Genomic DNA, 17,717 nt, shown 5'->3' on the forward strand with positions numbered 1-17,717 from the left:
TAAATAGTCATTTCAAGGTTTCTAGACTTGGGTGGCATAGAAATGGTCCAGAAATCTTGTTGATGTTATGAGCATTAACGATTTATTATGATAATATTTCCTTGATAAACTGTTTTCATTATTTATAACGAGAGATACTCCCCTTTTTAATTGGTTTGCAGTATCTAAAGAATAGAAATGAAGAATTATAATCTTTCAGTGATACTCATATCTATTGGGCGATATTTAGGTTTTCACTGAACTTATTCTATCATTTATGTTGGGAATCATATCTTTTTCTTAGGGTTTAGTTCGGAGTTGAAATTTGAGAAGAATTCATTTAATTTAGTTCAAAACTGTATCAATAAAAACCCTATTAAATATTCTCGAAACATTACACATTATTTATCTATCTCCTGCTTATGAGTATATGATCTTTGAAAGCATGCTTATTTTACTTACCTGTCTACTATCTGTACACACACACACACACACACACATATATATATATATATATATATATATATATATATATATATAATCTTTTAGAAAGAATATTGTTTTACTTATCGGTTTTCTGCTTGAGAGTATAAATGAAATCTATTACTTTCTGGAAAGTATATTGTTTACTTATCTGTTTACTGCTTCAGAGTATAAATATAATCTATTACTTTTTGGAAAATCTCTCCTCCTAGCCACAAGTCTGGCGATTATACCTAGACTCTCCCTCGAGCCCATTCGCTTGTCCTTACAATCAACTAAGTGTACATTCAGTTATAGTCGGGTACCCTGGGCCTGAAGACTCCACTATCTAGCCTCAAGTCTTGTACCTCTCCAGACTGTTCTTGAGTATTCTTCCCACTGGTTTATTCCACACAGCTCTAGGGAACTCACTGAATGTTTTTCCCTTCTATATCTTCCTTTCTAGGGCAGATGGGAACTGTTTCTTTTAATCATTGAAAACAATTATTATTTGACTTCAGATATTTGACTTCCTAATTATGCATTAATCAGATAACCAAATGTGTATTGGCCTTCCAACCTTAGCCATTGTTATATTTAACAACATAATTTAAAAGTTTAAATGTAGTGAAACATAAAAATAACTCAGTAACTGTAGTAATTTTTTCACGTAACCTGGGGGTGTTACATCTCCCTCACTTTTGAGGAACACCATCCTTGGTGTTCTCCTGCTTCAAGAAAATAATGTTGGGTAAGGTTCTCGCATAAATCCCTCTTCTTCCCAGGTCGCCTCTTCTGGGCCAAAGTGCTTCCACTGAACTTTAAACTGGGTGATGGCCCACTTCCACAAGTTGGTTTCTCTCTGATCAAGAATACGAAGAGGTTCTGCCAGGAACTCTCCTCCAAGTTTGACCCGCACATCAAAAACTCACACTCACAATTTTTTTAAAATAATTTATTCAAAGGTTAAGTATTCCTCTTAACCGATTATTTGAATGTTTTCCCAGCTAATTATATGTTGTGGATTGTACACATATCTATTTAGTAATGAGACATGAAATATGTTATGGACTTGGATATGGCTTGGTAATGCAATTTTATAGGTGACTGGCCCAATCCATTTTAGAACTTGGAAGGGTGCACAATACCGAGGTGATAACTTAGCACAACCCCTCCATTGTAAGGAACTTTTTTGAAGCTTCACCTGTAGATAAACGTGATCTCCTAGCTGAAATTCTCTGTAGTTCCACTTTTAAACACATACATTTTCTGCCTATCCTCAGCAGCCCTTAAATTTTGTTGAACCTTCTTAATTGTGTCTTCCATTTCTGTAAGCATGTCTAGTCCCAAGGCTAACTTATTAACTGGGATGTTCCAATCTATGGGTACTCTACACCTTCTCCCATACAACACCTCAAATGGGCTCATGCCAGTGATTCATGGTGTCTGTTGTTATAAGAAAATTCCATTAAGTTGAGATAGTCTTCCCACTTATGTGGCTATTGCATCACAAACATATGTACCATGTCCTCTAGCACTTGATTCATTCGTTTGGTTTGTCTGTTTGTTTGAGGATTATAAGCTGTACTAAATTGAATCTGGGTGCCCAGTCCTGAGAAGAGGGTCTTCTAGAATGTAGATGTAAATTTTACATCTCTATTAGAAATCACCACCCTGGGTGTTCCATGCAAACAAAATATTTCCTTCATAAATATGTCCGCAATATCCACCGTTTTACAAGTGGATTTCATAGGAATGAAGTGAGCTTTTTTGCTCAATTTTTCCACCACCACCATAATTAATTCGTGTTGCTTCTTGGTGTGAGGTAAACCGGTGATGAAGTCTAGTGATAGGGTCTCCCATTTCCATTCTGAAATGGGCAATGGCTGCAATAGACCAACAGGGCGTTGATGTTCTGTCTTCACCAACTGGCATTCTAAACATCTGGACAAGCATTGAGTTATGTCCTTGCTTAAACTGGGCTAAAATATGCTTTCTTAATGGCTGAAAACAACTTTTGCTAACCTGAGTGACCCACACATGGTTTTCTATGGAATTCATCCAATATCATTTGTCTGACCATGCTTTGGTTAGGAACATATATTCTGTTTTTGAAGGTAAGGAGGTTATCAAGATTTATGTCAAAATTTTCTTTGCCCCCCTTAAGAGAGATGCCTCTATTTGCTGTAAAAGATAAGTGTATTCTAGATCCTTGCATGAGGTTTCCTTTATGATTTTGGGGATGTTTTAGTGTACCTAACTAATCTGGACCTCATAAATACAATGCACTTTTCTGCTTAAAGCATCTGCCACTCGATTTTCCTTCCCCTTGAGATGTTTCACCTCGAAATAAAATTCACTTAAAAATGTTGTCCACCTATCCCACCGGGCATTTAAGCTAAATTCGTTGAAGGAATTGGTAAGGCTACTATGATCTGTTAATAACAGAAATTTCTTCCCGAGCAGGTAGTGTCGCCACATTTTAAGTGCATGCACTACTGCTGTTAATTCAAGATAATACGCTGAATATCGCTACTCATAATCCTTCAATTTTTTTGATTCATAAGCAATGACTTTCCCTTCTTGTGTTAACACTCCACCAACACCTCTTTACCAGCATCCGTGCAAACCACGAAAGATTTCTCTAGATCAACCACCTTTAACACTGGTGTAGTGGTGCCCACGGGGCTTTGGATTGACGGTGAATGGGTGCATTGTTAAGACACTCCTTGCGATAGGTCACTGCTTCAATTCCCCGTGGGTACTTAGTTTAGTCTTAGCCTAGAAAAAAAAAAACACTGGTGTAGTGGTAATTAGCTGCTTTAATTTTTCAAAGCTTTGTTGACATTCGAACGTCCATTTGAAAGCACACCCCTTTTTCTATAAAGAGGTCATGGGAAAAGCAATTTTTGAAAATCCTTCAATGAACCTATGGTAATAATCGGGAAAGCCTAAGAATGATCTGATATCTGCGAAATTGTTTGGTGCGGTCCATTCCATAATGGTTTTGATATTTTCCAGGTCTACGACTATCCCTTCTGCTAATATAACATGACCTAAGTACTAAATCTAGTCTTTAAAGAAGTCACACTTGTTGTACTTAGCATATAACTGGTTTTCCTATAGCGTTTACAACACATTCCTTAGATGATATTTATGATCTTCTTGATTCTTGGAGTATATTAAAATGTTATCGATAAAAATCAATATGAATTTATCAAGATAAGGCTGAAAAATACCATGCATCAAACTCATGAAAGTAGCTGGGGCATTTGTGAGACCAAAAGGCAGCACTACAAACTCGTAATGACCATAACGAGTTTTGAATGCAGTCTTACAGATGTTCTCATCCTTTATCCTTATTTGGTGGTAGCCAGATCTTAAATCAATTTTTGAGAATACTTTGGATCCTTGCACTTGATCGAATAGATCATCGATACGTGGTAACGGGTATTTGTTCTTAATCATAAGTTTGTTCAACTAACGATAATCGATGCATAATATCAAGGTTTCATCCTTTTTCCATACAAACAATACGGGAGCTCCCCAAGGGGACATGCTAGGACATATATACTTTTTATCCAAAAGCTCTTGAAGCTGCATTTTGAGTTCTGTTAACTCAGGTATGCTCATTCGATAAGGATCCCTGCACATGAGGCTTCTCCTGGAATTAATTCAATAGTGAAATCAATATCGCGTTTGGGTGGAAACCCAAGAATGGATTAAGGAAATACATCAGTAAATTCATAAATGATCGGAATATTTTCCAAGGAGGTCATTTTATTTTTAGCATTTGTAAATCCCACCTAGACAACATATATTTGACAACCCTTTCTGATGAATTTTCCTAACTGATTAGCAGTGATAAGGCATAATTTGGTGATAGGTTTAATTCCTTGGAGTTCCTTCCTTTGGCCTGACTAGGCAATAAAACTGACAGTTTTCTATTTGCAATCCACTAGGGACCAACATTTTTCCTACCAATCCATCCTGATTAGAACGTGTTGTGGCCACCAAAAACCCCCCTCCTTCTTTAGTATTAGCAATAACACTAAAGAAGTGGGGACCCTTAGTAAAAAATTCAAAAAACAATTATAACTTTTTTTTTGTATTATACTCCTTAAAAATACATCGCACGGAGAAGAGTAAAACATTTCTTTATGAGCACAATAAAAAACTGCGAAGAAGCGACACGAAATTCATCGCATTGCATACATTAAGAAGTGCCCATAAATGAAAGAAATCTTCGATGGCTGATATGCGACATCGCATATCGCAACATCGCATAAACAACACACAATAACTTAACAAATTTCAACGACCTGCGATCTTGAGATAAGCGCGATGTTGCAATCTTGCGATAAGCGCGATGCTGTGATATTGTGATAAACGCGATGTTGCGATCTTGTGACAACGCGATAACGTGATTCTGCACTAAACTGATCAGGAAACTCTGCGATGACACATCTTGATAATGCCATCTGCGATGTTGTGATGCGAGTCCCAGAAATCACCCATCGCAAATTTTCCTCGGCTCAGCATTCAAGAAAAGTTGTCCCTAAACCAAAAAATTGGGCGCGCACCTTAAAAGAAATTAATGAATGTACGCCAAAGTATTCATGAAGGACAATTTTGTGTTTTTCGAAGAGTCAGTTCACTATGGGTGTCATGATTTTATACATTCATAGAGCTTAGAGCTTTCGTGTCAAAATTTATTATCATTACTCTTTTCCTTTGCGTGAACTGCAGGAATGAAAAATAGGAAACAACATGAAGCAATGTGCAGGAAACATCTAAGGAAAAAGGGAAAGCGTCAATGCTCGGAGAATAGAGAAGAGAGGTGCTCATAAAACGAATACCGCATGCAACAGAAATGCGGATTTCAGAGTATTACTGAACAGATGCTGATATCAATAGGCGATTCGACACTCAAGGTCAAAAGCTCACAAAAGCAGCATGTTTACAAAATTCTGAAGCTTATGCCCGATAAAGGAAAAAGTGATAAAGGCGGAAAATGCACCAGAAAGGCCCGGATCAAAGAATGGAGGTAGTTTTCGATGCGCGATTAGCACCTAGCGCTAATTACGCATCACTAAGAAAATTGTTCAGAAAGCAAAGTCCCTAACTTGCTTAGTCATCCACGAGTCCGGAAACTGAGATAGCAAAAGCAGAAGAAATTTGAGAGAAATTTGGGTTGTTACCAAGTATATACGCAGTAAATTCACCTAGCCAGAGGATGATTCCCAAAAACATCTTCTAGTTTACTAAAAAGTGGTGCCAATGCTTGCCATTTATATTTGCGTAGCTCAAGCAAAAGTAGAAAACAACCAGCCGACTCTTCCCAGGCGAATGTTGAATGCTCGTAACATTAAGGAGAAAATGCAGAAATAGTTAGGAATAAGATTCAATTTTTAGAAATAAGTTTGCTTAGATAAAGGGAGGTCATTTAAACCGTATCCTAAATTTATGTAATTAAGTTATTTAGTTAGCAGTATTTAAAACCTTCTCATGCATTTAGAGAAGGGTCCAGAAATTTGTCAAAAACTTGTCCTTAAAACATGCACTTTTGCACCCTCAGAGAAGGTTTTGATGAATGAATGGATCAAGGTTTATTAATGTTTGCATTTGATATCTGCTACTGATGTTGCACTTATGTACTCTTGGTAGATATTAGAACAAGGAGAGATAAATCATTGTTGCTTGAAGCTTATGAGTAGGACCAGTCATAAATGGTACTTTTATCTCTTGACCATTTCTGCTTATATTCTTAAAGTGATATACAGTTTTTAGTTGTTTATATGTTATTGCATGAATTTTTGAGTTACCATTTGGCACTTTTGTACGGTGGAGCCATTTATTTATGTTTTATATATGAATAACTTATTATGCGGTATGTTGTTCACAACTGTTTTTCCTAACATTTTATGGAAAGTGGTTCATCTTAATTGATTTCCATTCTTATGATAGCTGAATGATCTTTATTACCAATTATTATTTGAAATCTATTTAGATTGCATAATAGAAGAAATACATCCCGGGTTAGCATAGATTAGATGTGCTGTTTTTATTAGATTACAATAGCATAGAATTAGATTAAAGTAGCTTAGATTAGAACTCTTAGATCAACATCATCCAACTCTGCACACACACATACCCTTAGTTTGGGAAACTTGTCTCATTATCCCCAGTCGGACCCGCTATACCAAACGGATAAGGAGCTGCCAACCAAGGTCCGTACTGGGTGGGTATCCCCCTTGTTGTCGACCCGAATTTTGGGGCTTCAACAGAACATCATAAGATCCCAAAGGAAGTATATTAAGATCAACATAAATGGGTTTCCATGAAATTGTGATGGGGCAGCATTCTATTTTTGGAACCACTCCTCTTTGTCCCAGTGGCTAATTGGACTAGCCATGGTTTTGGAAACTTATTGCTATGCAATGAGCATTTTTCTACCACCTTAGGACTAACATAGCTTAGAATGGCACCGGGATCAGAAAATACAAAAACAGATTTCTTAGCAATCATACGTTCACATTCGATCATGGTAGGCTGGTACTCTATTTGATGATCATCCAACTTATCATTAATTCTAGGCATGCTCCTTGCTACTTTACTGACCGTGGATGCTTCATGCATGTTTGAGAACTATTCTATTCTTGCTTTATGTGGATAGTTCTTGTAATTGTCGGATTCTCCGTGTTGTGCCTTAAGAAACCAATTTCATGGTTGTATAGAAATTGTGCTTTAGACATTAATGATTATAATGATTTTCACTTGTTTGTCACTTAACTATATATATTATTCTCAAATGAAGGACCTGGGAAATCTGGTTCTTGACTCTCAATACTTAGGTGACAAGAAAACATCAGAATTTCATTTGAGTGTTAAATACAAATGATGAATGAAGGAAGATTGAATAAGTCATAGACAATATGTTGTTTTACATAGGATCTACTATCTGTGACACTGGGAGAAGTTATAGATAATATGTTGTTTTACACAGAATCTACTATCTGTAACTTAGAAGAATTGGAGAGGTGGGAACTTCAAGTATAGGAGCACTCTTTTAAGGGATTTTAACTTTATTTACACAAGAAAACAAAAACCTGCAGGTTCAATTACTATACTTAAAGGAAGAAAACATAAGATGACACATAACAGAGAAGACACAAAATCATACCCAACAATGTATGGAAAACTTCTGATTCTTCATTAATTAACAGTTGTATTAGGAATTTAGTGGTCTAGTCTCCAAGTTTTCCAAAAATTGAACCCCTTTTCTATAAATTTCCATCTTTTTATACATTATAATATAGTTAGTAATCACCAAACTGTCAAACTACTTAACTATTTTCCTTACTATCTAGAGTAAAAATTATTACAAAACATTACACAAAGGGTAAAATAAACCTCATTCTAAAAAACATAGAATAACTGGAAGTGACAGAAGTTAGAAAATGATGATGATTGTTGGATTTTTCGGCTATTGTTTGGCTATTGAGTTTCTCTGTAGATTCTTTAATAATGATTAAGCTGATTTAATCATAATAAAATGAATTTGACTCAAACCTCGTGCATGGACATGGTATCACGTATGTATCGGGCGCGTTTTGATTGGCCAAAACACAAGAAAACCCGACTAATCACCTTTCTTTAGAGTTTTAGTCATCCACCACTAATTTTGATGTGAAACGTTAATTTGCCACGGAAATCAAAAGACTTTATAACATTTTGATTCATGAACCCGTCAGGTCTACCTTATCTGTATGTGAACCATCCGATCATTCATTCAATCAACAGTTCGATCCTTCGGAACTCACGAGACTTTAAACCTATTTGAATTAAACCTTATCGAGTTCGCCTTTTCGACGCTTCATTGACTCCCATACGGACCCGATAGGAAATATAAACTGCTAATTAATAATCTATCGGGTCTGACTTTAGCATTAAAACCTGATCATTTCTTCACCCAATATTCGTTGGATCCCGCCTCTTTGGATAGACAATTGAGATTGGCCCGAACTTCAATAATTTAAATTGCATTTGATATGCCATTGCGTCCGATTAATTACCCACCCAATTACCATTGGATCTATGGCTTATTGATCAAACAGCCCAGATCTTCTCACAAGCACACCATCACATTAGATCTTTGAAACAATCCCATTATAGTTAACTTGTGTGATTACTGTTGGATTTGTGGCTTGTTGATAAACAACCCATATCTTTCTCGCAAGTTTACATTCAAAGCCATCCTGTCAATCAAACAAAATACTTCATTTCTTTTAGACTTTGCGGGGGTAAAGAATATAAAGGAACTACATTGAGGTTGAACCCCCGCAATGATTCTAAGCGACACGTTGTGGTCAACCATGCTCACGTCACGGTCCACTGCGGGGGTTAAGCCTTAATTAACCTTCATGCTTATTATTTCCCTGCAACACACCTCATCATCCTAATCAAGCTATTGCTTGATCACGCCTCTTAAACCTGCATGGCCTTTAAACAATGGTTTGATTTTTCATTTCTTTTGATTTTTATTTCATTTTGTGATAAAACTAAAAATAAGATGAAAATAACAATGGAAGCTACAACACTCCGCATCCCCAACATTGCAGCAACAATTTGGACTGCTGGTCATTATTTGATTTATTAGATCCTTCTGATTGTCTATTTTCAGAGTATGTAGCTTTAGGCTGTTTTCTTATTGGGAATTTGTTGAGAGGTTTTTGTTGTACATTTATGTTGTTAGAAAATTTTGCTTGCCTACTTGGGATTAGGTTCCTTCCTTTTCTGTTCACTCCTCCTTTAGGTCCCTCATTTTTCTATTTCATTTGCTAGTAGCAGATGCAGGATCTCTTCATTGCATCATCCATTGATCGTGGGTAATCAAATTCAATTTTTTCTTTCATACAATTGGGTAGACTATTGTTGAAACGCTGAATTTTGGCCTTTTCCTCTTGCATGTAAGGCACATAGCATAGTAGAGAGGTGAATCTTTTTACATGTTCATCCATGGTTAATGTTCCTAATCTTAAAAGTGGAGAGAGAGAGAGAGAGAGATAAGGGAGAGTTAGAGAGAGTGTGTGTAAGTTTTGGAGGGTGAGAAAGAGATACAAAGAAGGAGAGATTGATGGAAGGGGGGATAGGAGGAGAGAGAAGGAGAGAGGCAGGGAGAAGTGACAAAGTTGGAGGGAAAAGAGAGTGAGAGAGGGGGAGATAGAGTGAGGTGGGAGATAAAGGGAGAAGGAATAGAGAGTGGACACAAGAGAGCGAGAGAGAGAGAGAGAGAGAGAGAGAGAGAGAGAGAGATCAATAAATAACAAATAACCATCCGATCATTCATTCAATCAACAGTTCGATCCTTCGGAACTCACGAGACTTTAAACCTATTTGAATTAAACCTTATCGAGTTCGCCTTTTCGACGCTTCATTGACTCCCATACGGACCCGATAGGAAATATAAACTGCTAATTAATAATCTATCGGGTCTGACTTTAGCATTAAAACCTGATCATTTCTTCACCCAATATTCATTGGATCACGCCTCTTTGGATAGACAATTGAGAGTGGAACCAACTTAGATCCAATAGCTTAGATCCAGTCCACCTTTAAAAGCTACACACAACACAAACTACCAAACTACGAGAAATTGTAAGCAATATAATAGTAATTAAATCAATCCCACATTTAAAAATAAATAAACACAATCTATGGAAATATCCTCTCTAAAAAGATTTTAAAATGTTAATAGTAATAGCTCATCCCACCTCATTTAAACTATCAAATATATAACTAACTTAGACTCTAAACAATTTGATGGTAATTTTCCCATAATTATATCCAATTTTTTTTTCCAATATTTACATAAACATGATATCAAATCAATATTTACCAAAACATGATATCCAATATTTACAAAAACATGATATCCAATATTTACAGAAACATGATACTAAATCAATATTTTCATAAACATGATACAAAACCAATATTTACATAAACATGATATTGATATCCAATATTTAAAGAAACATGATACCAAACCCATATTTACATAAACATGATACTAAACCAATATTTACAGAAACATGATACCACACCAAACCAATATTTACATAAACATGATACTAAACCAATATTTACAGAAACATGATACCACACCAATATTTACAGAAACATGATATCCAATATTTACAGAAACATGATACCAAACCAATATTTACAAAAACATGATATCCAGACATGATACCAAACCAATATTTACATAAACATGATACCAAACCAATATTTACAAAAACTTAATATCCAATATTTACAGAAACATGTCATGCAAATCTGTTATACACAGTAAAAACACTCAATCCAAACCATGCCATCCAAATCTGTTATGCACAGTAAAAACACTCAATCCAAACCTGTATAACTCATACACAGAAATACAGTCCAGATAATACGTATATTGCATTTGTATTCACTTACTCAAACATGACATCAAGAATTGGTTTGAGTGTATATTGCATTTGAGAGTGATCCCACAAATGCTTTCACGTACAGTTTCATTTCGTTGTTTCAGTGGCAAATTATTTGGCCGTGCGGTCTCCATCTCTTTGGGGAAGGCTGGCACTGGTGAACTTGTGTGTCTCTGATCATAATGTAACATACAACGTAAATTAGAAAGCGAACAATACATCAGAAACTCTAAAATACATTTGATACTCTATCGTTGAAGAAAAACGTAAACTTAATGAAATAAGATTATCTTGTTATGTTATTCATATAAATGGAATAAAAATAAAAGAATAATAAAAAAACAACATTCATATGTGAAGAACCCAACATTATTCAAATTATAATGCTTTGACAACTGAATTCTCCTTACCTGTAGCGGAAAAGTGGCCATGCCAATTGCAGGTTCCCACATCATGTTAGACGCTGCACATAGACGAAGTTACAACGTAAACAAAATGACAAATAAGAAACCAAGATGGAAACGTACGTAGAGGAGAATTCAAGGGCAGTGCAAAATAAAATATAGTTACCATTGTTCAGGGAGGGCCAGAGTGGGCCCTTGGATCTTCCTGCAATATTTATTTGATCGAAGGAGTAATCTTGCGTCGCCTTTTTTTGTTGCTCCTGCTGGTTGAGACCACCATTATTCTGAAATGCAAATTTGTTTGATTAACCAATCAATTGACAATATGGTTTACAATATGGTCTTTGTTTTCGACGCAGATTTTTGGTGATTTTGAAAGTCCATAATCGTAAGTTCAAATTTATAAACATTTAATATATAAAGTTCTCCACAAAAAACAATTTAACAGCAGGAAAGACAAAATCCATCTGAGCAATGGATCTTGTAAATGCAGTTTACAAATGTTTTTTTTTTAAATTCCCGGTTAACAAAGGTATATAGGTATATTGTAACTAATCAAATAATCAAAATAAATTTATTTGCAGTCACACGAGTTGTTTCGAAGGTTTAGGTAATTTGACTGAATCAAGTTGTTAGTGGTTTTTAGTCTAGATAATATTGATTTGAAATAATCTATTTAAAGGGAGAAAGTCTCTAAACAGATTTATGAGAATCCATAATATCGAACCATGATATTTATGTGAAATAATCTATTTAAAAGAAAAAAACACTCTATAATCTTAGTTTGTGATGCGATATTATGAATAGAGATGATGAAATAAACTGGAAATGAAATTTATCTTACCCGTAACGAAAACGGTTCAAAACCTAGTGAGGGTTCCAAAATGACACCAGAAGTATCTGTAACGAAAACGATGCAAAACCTAGTGAGGGTTCCAAAATGACACCAGAAGTTGAACATAGACAAAGGTACAAAATAAGAAATCAATATTATGAAACTACTCAGAATATTCAAAATCCAAGCAAAATAAATTAGAGTCTACCTCTGGATGGGGAGGAGCAGATTGGAGTCCGAGAGCTCCCGCTAATTTCATTTTCTTTGTTGTTTCCTCTTGTTGCGTCACGCGCCAATTTTCTTTGTTGTTTCCTCTTGTTGCGCGAGTGAGAATTCTGAAACCAGTAGAACACATTCTTTGCTTCTACGTTGCCGTGAACTTTGAGTGACTCTGTAATTTCATTTATGCGAGCGCGAGTAGGATTATGGTCACCCTCTCTGAACAACTGTTTCAAAATCTCTTTCTGTCTTCTCGTGGGATTCCAACGCGAATGTGCAATTTCTTCGTTTTTTTCCATGGAAACTCCTGATTGTGGAGCCTCTGCAAAATGAAAAACAGAAGCTTCTAGCTGCGGCAAATTCAGATTCGTGTTCTGTATGCGGGCAAGCCTGTAACAACAAAATCAATTTCTTTGAGCTCCGAATGAACAGATTGGAAAACCCTTAGAGGAAATATATATGATTTCTCAAGCGGGAAACCGACGTGACAATTTAAAAACAAATTCCGGGCACAAGGGAAATACAAAAAATGATTGCGTAGGTAGTAAGAAAAGCGACCGAGATGAGATAAATCCTGGATTCAATGTGAAAATCGGCCCCGTGAGCGTGGAGGAATTGATGGAGGTAAGACTCAATTTTATATTAGACTCAATAAAAAGGTATTGCCACTCGTGCGGTGGTGATGGTGGGGGGTTTATTTCCATATTCATTCTCAATTCGATAATGCTGATATTTTGTGCGGCAAAGATCCACCTTTTTTTATTATAAATTAATTGGAAAAAAAAATACATGGTTTACACTTTCACATAAATTAAAATTAATTAAATTTTATATTTTTTAAATTACTTTTATTTTTTACGTTTGAATTAATTAAAAGATATTAATCAAATTATATATTTTTTTAATTATATTTGGTGATTAATTGGGTTCTTCTCATGAAATTAAATATGAAAAAAATTGACTCTTTAAATATGTTTTTTTAATTGTTTAAATTTTTTTTAAAACAAATATGAGAAATATATAAGATTTATATAGGAAAAGAAAAGGAGATTATTTTTGCATTTAGGATTTATAGTTTATAGTATGATTTTTAATTTATAGCAATACAATTTCACTTTCTTTAAAAGTATGTATGAAATTTTGATATATGTTTATGTGTATGTGGGGTTTAAAAGTATGTATGAAATTTTGATATATGTTTATGTGTATGTGGGGTTTACCATGTATTGGAGATTAGTGGCAGCTTACATTTAGGGAAACAATTGGTGGTAGCTTACATCCACGGAACTTTGGGTAGATACATCCAAGGGTATTACATCTGGTTGACTCATGAGTTGATCCTAACCCCAATAGCATAAGGGGGAATTCATCCCATGACCACCCATTAGCAAGATGCTTTAATGTAATCAAATTATATATTTTTTTAACTATATTTGGTAATTAATTGGGTTCTTCTCATGAAATTAGATATGAAAAAAATTGACTCTTTAAATATGATTTTTTTTTATTGTTTTAATTTTTTTTAAAACAAATATGAAAAAAATATAAGATTTATATAGGAAAAGAAAAGGAGATTATTTTTGCATTTAGGATTTATACTTTATAATATGATTTTTAATTTATAGCAATACAATTTCACTTTTTTTAAAAGTGTGTATGAAATTTTGATATTTGTTTATGTGTATGTGGGGTTTACCATTTATTGGAGATTAGTGGTAGCTTACATTTATGGAAACAATGGGTGGTCGCTTACATCCACGGAAACTTTGGGCAGATACATCCAAGGGTATTACATTTGGTTGACTCATGAGCTGATCCTAACCCCAATAGCATAAGGGGGAATTCATCCCATGACCTCCCATTAGCAAGATGCTTTAATGAGGAGAACTTGACCAATTGAGATAATCCTTAGGGCTATATATATATATATATATATATATATATATATAATCAAACAACTAAAGAGCTAAAGAAACACACCAAAGATATAAAATTTTGAAAATTGTCTCCCTAGTTGAGTTGTCAACTCTATTTTTTTGGATCATCCCTTTGCTACCAATAGTAGTGTGTCATAGAGCTTCCTTTGGTATTTTGGGAGTAGGATCACTAGTACAACACGAGATCATCAAAAGCATGCTAGCCAACAATTGGATGGTATCCAAAGTGTTCAAAGAGATGTTAAGGGGAATATTGTATTAGTGATTACATGTTTGTAGACGAATATATGTTGGGCTGATAAACATGTTCGAGTTTCTCATTGAGTTTGACCTAGTAGTGGGAACTAATTGAAAGATTGGCTTTATGGTCCAATTTCCTACTATGTACGTAACCACAACTCCTTGTTATGAAAAATGGTTGTGCAAAAAGGAAGGTTGTGGTGCTTGAGGGAAATTATACTAGGGAGATTACATGCCTTGAGGGGTGGGTGGTGGCGGGGGCGAAGGGGGAAGGGGGCTTTGGCTGGACATTGATTCCTTCAATCATTTAAAATATGTAGCTTATGGGTAACAGTGAGTATAGTGACCATACTTTCAACACAGTGTGCAAAGGAAGTTCATGTGAAAATTATTGTTCTTGCCTTGTCATTGATAGTTGTTATAGTTAAGACAATATTTGGGTAAATTGTCTTAACATGAGACAAAAGAAAACTTGTCTATTGTCTTAAATATTGTCTTTAAGCGGGTGTCTCAAATTAAATTGCCTTAAAATATTGTCTCTATAAAGAGAATATATAACATAAGAATTTTTGTCTCTCTAGAGACAATTTCATTTTTGTCTCTCCAAAGACAATTTCATTTTTATCTCTCTAGAGACAATAGTTAGAATTAAAGACATATTGTCTTTAAAAAGACAATGCTTTTGATCTTAACTATTGTCCCTCAAGAGACAATAAGAAATTACATTCAAAGATAATACATGATCACTTTTGTCTCTTTAGAGACAATATAAAGTAATGAATCTAGAAAAATATCTCACCATTGAAATGAACCAATATTAAAAGTATTTAATTAAAAATAAACTATAATATCATTGATTAATTCATATTAGGACATGGTGGAATCGAACCACCAACGTGTTGCCTATAAAGCAGGTGCTCTACCATTGAGTTGAACCATTTAAAGAATTATGTGAGAATTATGGTAGTCCTTGAAATTGCATATATAGGCATTGATTTTAAAACTAGCAGTTGCACCAAGAAGTGCAAAGGAACACTGATAAAAGTGGGAATGTGAAATTGCATATATAGGCATTGATTTTAAAACTAGCAATTGCACTGAAGGTGCAAAGGAACGCCGATAGAAGTGGAAATGTGGAAGCCAACAAGCAAGTGAAATATATGGAAAGTGAAATTACATAAAATTCAAAGACACCATATCAATCGATTTTACCCCACCTTGCTTGCCCAATAAAAGTTTTGGAGTACTTATTCTAGCATTTTATAGGCTACTTGAAAAGAAAAAAAGAAAGAGACACAGAAGCCACTGTGACCTGCAGCTAGAAATTTATCAACAATTGCAATCTTCTTGGAAGGCAGTAGGTCAATATTGCTCCAAGCTTGAAATTTTCTTTTTTAAAACTTGGATATTATCCATCTCCAACAACCAAATGCTGAAAAACTACAACTGAAACACTATTTACTGAAGGACCTGCCCAAATTAGAAATAGTCTCCCCAAGATTTATAAGCTTTCATTTATGATTCAGCCAAGTTGGGGAATGATTCAGCCAAGTAAGGGATTCATCTTGGCCAAAACGAAACCTTGATTTTTCCTTTCTAACAACTACTCTTGCTTCTTTTGCAAAAATGTCCCAGTAAAAATTATTACCTTCCATAAACTATTGAATCAACGAATGTGTTAAGTTTGAACCATATGTAAAGTGGAAATTTGGGTATGTTTCAATACATATCGTGAAATTTGATATCATATGGATAACTTACGTAAGGGAAATAATGAAAATATTTTACAAGTGTTGTTTCTGACGCTAAATGTCAATTCTCCAACACCTTTATTAGAGGTAATAATACTTCGATATTTTCTCCAAAGAATATCTAAAATTCAAATAATGAGGTGGAGATTGAAATTTATCTTTAAAATTGCATTCAACACTCATTCTAGCAACGAAAATGCTCTATATATCAATGCATGTTTTGTACATAGTAAAAGTGGCCAGCTTTTAGGAGCTCTTTTTGGTGGAAAAATTCTTGAACTAGCCCAGTGATCTTATAAGGGTGTGAAGGGCTTGACCCAACACTCAATCCATTCCCTGCATTCCGTCAACATCTAGGACCATTTTGTGATCTTTCTTCAAGCAAGTATCCAATCTTGCAAAATCTAAATACCTTCCTAAGATTGTATCTAGATACAACAAATCTTGTTGCTCTTTTCTTTTGTGTTCGACAAAGAGAAGCAAAGAAACAAAATTTAGAAAAAACTATATTCTATAATGGTAATTGTGTCCTCCATCTCCAGGTAACAAGATACTACAAATAAAAGAGAATAGTGGGGCATGAAACTAGATCACAATAAAGCTTGCCAACACCAAGGTTGGCACTACCAAGTAAATACAAGTTGACATTACCCGTGTCTTCTTAGAAAGACTGGTTGGGATTTGGGGATGCTAATAGAGGTCTTTAACAACATCTCTCTAGATAGAATCTAGATGCAACAATCATACACAAAACAAATAAAACAAAATAGTTCAACATGCTCAAACTTATATGTATTACTGGTAGTGAAGCAACATCTCAATTATATACCATCCCTTTAACAAGCTTCATTTGACCCCTCATGAATGTATTCTCCAACAACCACTACAGGTTCAAAAAAGAAATGAAGATACCGTAAGGGAGAAAATATATTGCTCCTCACCAAATCATTAACACACAAGCTAAAATCAAGAATACAATTTTGCATAATTGACTTCTTGTATTCTTCTGAAGTGAACACCATTCAATTAGAGATTTTTACCTCGGGGAAAAATACATGAACCCACTAGCCATCAATATTCCTCTTAAAACCACCAGACAAACCACCACATAGAGAACAATTCATACCAAAACTATTCATACCACGAATAACTACATTTGGATGCCTCATGCCTTGGAGTTGGTATTTCCAGTTTAAAGCTTTACATGGCTGACAATACCATTCTCCAAAATAATCCCCTACAATACCATACTAATATTGGTGAGCTGCTACCTGCAATATAATGTTGACATGAAAATTTTAAGATACCCACAATAATCCAATGTAACAACATTGCTGCAGTAAATAGAGAGATTAAAAAAAAATAGAGGAAGGAATAGCTAGATTACCCAGTAGTAATTGTAAACACAAATCGTG

Source organism: Pinus tabuliformis, chromosome J (assembly GCF_031772625.1).
Source record: "Pinus tabuliformis cultivar Carrire ecotype Pingquan chromosome J, CPIR1, whole genome shotgun sequence".
Classification (NCBI taxonomy): Eukaryota; Viridiplantae; Streptophyta; class Pinopsida; order Pinales; family Pinaceae; genus Pinus; species Pinus tabuliformis.